Source organism: Eptatretus burgeri, chromosome 14, assembly GCF_056783735.1.
Source record: "Eptatretus burgeri isolate ZD-2024b chromosome 14, Ebu_testis_v1, whole genome shotgun sequence".
Classification (NCBI taxonomy): domain Eukaryota; kingdom Metazoa; phylum Chordata; class Myxini; order Myxiniformes; family Myxinidae; genus Eptatretus; species Eptatretus burgeri.
Genome location: NC_140974.1, coordinates 69285540 through 69289643, shown reverse-complemented (window position 1 = coordinate 69289643; position 4104 = coordinate 69285540).

Below are 4104 nucleotides of genomic sequence, written 5' to 3'. Positions count from 1 at the left end.
GTTGGCTACCCTCTCCCATCACGAACCAGTGGGGTGAAACTCTCATCTATAATTCCATTAAATATCTAACCAATGGAGAAAGAGACACACAAACAGGTTGGAAATAATAGGTCTTATTGAAATTAAAACGTGTTCACAAGGATTCAGTGTCACGCAAGAGAAAATCGTAACTCCGAGCAATCAAAGATCTTCAGACATCTGATCTTCGCACTAAACATGGACACAGACACCTCCGACATCTGGGAAATTAGACAAGCAAGGTTGACAGATAGAGGGAAGGGGAGGCGCTCATTCCCTCCTCCACCGCCTCTTATGAAAACATCGCCCCGGTTTGAACGTAAGTTTCCAAGGTTCTTGCCTTGCATGACATTATTCCAAACTTTTTCTTAACTGCATGTTCTTCACCTCCATCATGTCCCATTTCCTATGTGCCTCAGAAGTGTTGAGGACAAACAGATATTTTGCTGAACTCTAATCTAGACAAGCAGCAGATAGATCTTCCATTTTGTGGAAGTCTGGCACGAGTGTTAATGTAACCGTATAAAAGTTGGTTATCTCCATTTTTTGTGGGTTTCAGGAGGTGGAAGGAAGTTCTTCCAGAACTCCAAATCTCCATCTCCTTTTTGGTAAAGGATCATGATTCATGAACCAAACTGTGAAACTTCGTTCTCATAGACTCATTCCAAGGGCCCTTTTCAAAATCTTCACTGAACCCCTGACAGTCTCCACTTGTAGCTTGTTTGGAGTGATATTCCCCAGAATGCTATTTAAACACTCATTCAGGGTTTTCTTCATAATTCCCGTCGCTCCGACTATCACTGGTACAACTTCAGCTTTCTTCCATTTCCGAGTCCTCTTGACCTCATTTTTCAGATCCTGGTATTTGGTCGTTTTCTTGATTTTTGTAACAGTTAGTCCAAAGTCATTGGGAACTGAAACCTCGATCAACAATGCTGACTTTTCCTTTTTGTGTTTGAGCACTATGTCCGGATGCAGTGCTTTGTTTGCAATGTCCACACTTGATGGGATCATCTTGTCACACGTGAGCATTGTTTCTTCATCATCAAGGATCAGATTTGGTTTGTGTTTCCATGATTGTTCTGGGACCCTGATATTGAAATGTTTACAGATGTGCCAGTGGAGTACTCTGCAGACACTGTCGTGTCTTTCTGTGTTCAGCTGTTCTGACATGAGTTTTTACATCCCGAGTGGAGGTGACTGGTACTTTCTGTTTCTATCCCACAAAACCTCCATTTGTCCACTTGGCTCAATCCCGCCATTTTCTTAAAAGCATGAGTGTGGTGTCCTTGGTCTTGGGCATTTATGACTCGTTTTCCATCACAATTAATTTGACCTCCTCTTCGCCATTCCAATTAGCCTTCCTTGTCGATCCCTGTCCTTTCAAGTTATTTTTAAAACTTTCCTGCCCTTTTGTCATTTTCCTATTTGTCAGAGTATATCTGCTGATATTTCTTTTTGTAGTTTTCCTTTTTTTTTTAGTCTTTGTGATCATTGGGGCTTTGTTTGTTTCTGTTTTGTTTGCCTGTGTAATTTCTGTAATTTACACCTGTTTGAGGAAATTTGTTGCGAAATGCATTGAGGATCCCTTTTCTGATTTGTTGTTTTCTTGTCCGTGTATAAATCTAATCTGATGGCTTGTTGAGTTTTTTCACATGCTCTGCTAATCTTACACACGTTGTTCTGTGTACTTGATTAAACTCCATCAGACCTCCTCCCCCTCCTCGTCTCTTTCTGTACAACCTCGGTATGCATTGGTTTTTGCAGACTATCTTGTGAATAATTAGACGTTTCCTCGTTTTGGAATCTAAATTGTTAATCTCCAATTGTGGACAGTTTATAATTGCACAGCTATATTGGAACCCCAACACTGCAAATTGATTTATAGCTTTGGTTTTGTTTCTTGTAGAGAGGGATGACTTCAGTATTCGTCTTATTCTTTGTAGGTTCTCTTTGCTGATTATTTTACACATTGTTTTGTGTTGTACCTGGGGGCATTCTTCTCTTCCGAGGTATTTGTAGGATGCTTCGTTTTCTCCTTCCTGTATTGTTGTGCTTTCATCGATTGAGAGTTTTAGATCATCCATTTACGGTAGGTATGTCACCTTTCTTTGGTCATTTTTCTGTTGCATGTCAGACTGTATCCGTGTCCTTGTTCATTGATGAGGTTACTCATTGGCTCTAGAGCCAGGCAAAACAGGAGGGGGAAAAGACTATCACCTTGTCAGATACCATGTTGTATCTTTACTCCTGGTAAGGTGGTATCAGCCTTGCGTTCCATAACGTCATTGCTTTCTCAATCAGTGTGACTACTTAGGGGTCAAGAGTGTATACTTGCATGCATTTTATAATCCATGAATGTGGGACACTGTCAAAGGCTTTTTTGTAATCTATCCAGGCTGTGGATAAGTTGGTTTGTTGGAGCTTGCAGTTTTCGAGGATGGTTTTGTTTAACAATAAATGGTCAATTGTTCCATATAATCCTCTTTCTTGCATCCTTTCTGCTCTGCCTCGAAAGCTCCTTGTTGAGTGAGGTGGTTGTAAACTGCGTCGGTAATTATACCTGTTAAAAGTTTGTGTGTTGTTTGTAAGTATGTTATTGGTCTATCTTTGTTGGGTCGATGAGTTTCTTCAGATTTCAGGATTAGTAGAGTTGCCAACTGTGAGTCACTCGTCCATTCACTGTTTCCCTTGGATGAACTCGTTAAATGCTCGAGCGTAGTGAGGGTGGAGAGCATGCAGTTGCTTTAGCCAGAAGGTTGGAATCCCATCCAGCCTGGGCATTTGAAGTCTGGTGCTTTTTACGAGATTTTTTCTCATTTCCTCTTCATCGGCCCGTCATCCTTCCGAGGTTGGAAAAATGAGTGCCAGCATGCTGGTATCCTGTGTCGGAGTGGCGACCCGTCCAGGATTGTGCTCAATCGCCAAGGAGACTGCTTCGGCAGCACCAACGCTCTGCACAGAGTATGGTCCCAATCTCCTGCTCTCCTCCTCTTCATCAGTTGTCATTGGGTACATTTCCTGTAGATGGTGCTTTTTCTTTTCTACGTGTCATATCCATTCTGGTTCCTTGTTGTGTTCCTTTTTTTTTATGGGAGTTGTCACATTTTGTTTGTTTCCCCAGCTCTTGGTAGAACTTTTTTGGGGCGTTGTTTTTTCCAAACTGCTTATTTTGATTTCTTCTGTTGTTTGCCTCATCATAGTTTTATTTTTTGTTTCCCTGCTGTCTGTTGTATTTGGAGCTTATTACGGGCATCTCATGGTTCTCGTCCATTGTTTTCCATGTTGTATTTCTTTTTTATTTGTCCGATTCTTTTCATGAGCTTTGAACGTCTGTTTCTCCTCTTGAATTGTTCTATTTGTCCCGTTTCCACCCTCAGTCGGTGTCTCTGTTTCCACGGTGGTGTCTTGTTTCTGGTCAGATTATCAGATTTATATTTTTTGTGTATAACAATACAGTGTTTAAAAGTATACCCGGATGATCATTAAAATTAATTGTTTGAAAAACTTTAATACAAATCCAGTGGGAGGTGGTGATGAATAAAATCAAGATGTGAAATTGAAGGCAAAATAAAATAAAAATTGAACTGAGATGGAGAAAGCAATGGAGAGAATACAGTATTTCCAGGATTGTGTTAGAAGGCATGACAATGATGGAGATTATGATGACAATGCTGTTGAGTGGTTTTGACTTCCTTTTGTTGATGTGTGTGCAGAGGAAGAAGTTATAGTGTTGCCTCTTTTCATAACCTGGTTATGGACCAAACACCATTACAAGAAGTCAATAGCATCCGTATTCTTGATCTGGACATAGTTTCTTACCTTGGTTGATGCAGTAAGTACATTTCCCCCAACAATACAATGTCCATAATTTGGCTTTCTTCAGATGTTTCGTCATGGTGACAGAATATGGTGGAATATGTTTCGAGGAAAGAATATAGTGCCTGCAACACCTTGTGTTTTTTTCAATATTATTGCCCAAGGAGATGTTAAGTATGGGGATCACTGGTCAACATGATCGTTTCCAACAATCAAGAGAGATTTACGAGTACAAGTGTTATGAATTTAAAGCAAACCACAACAACA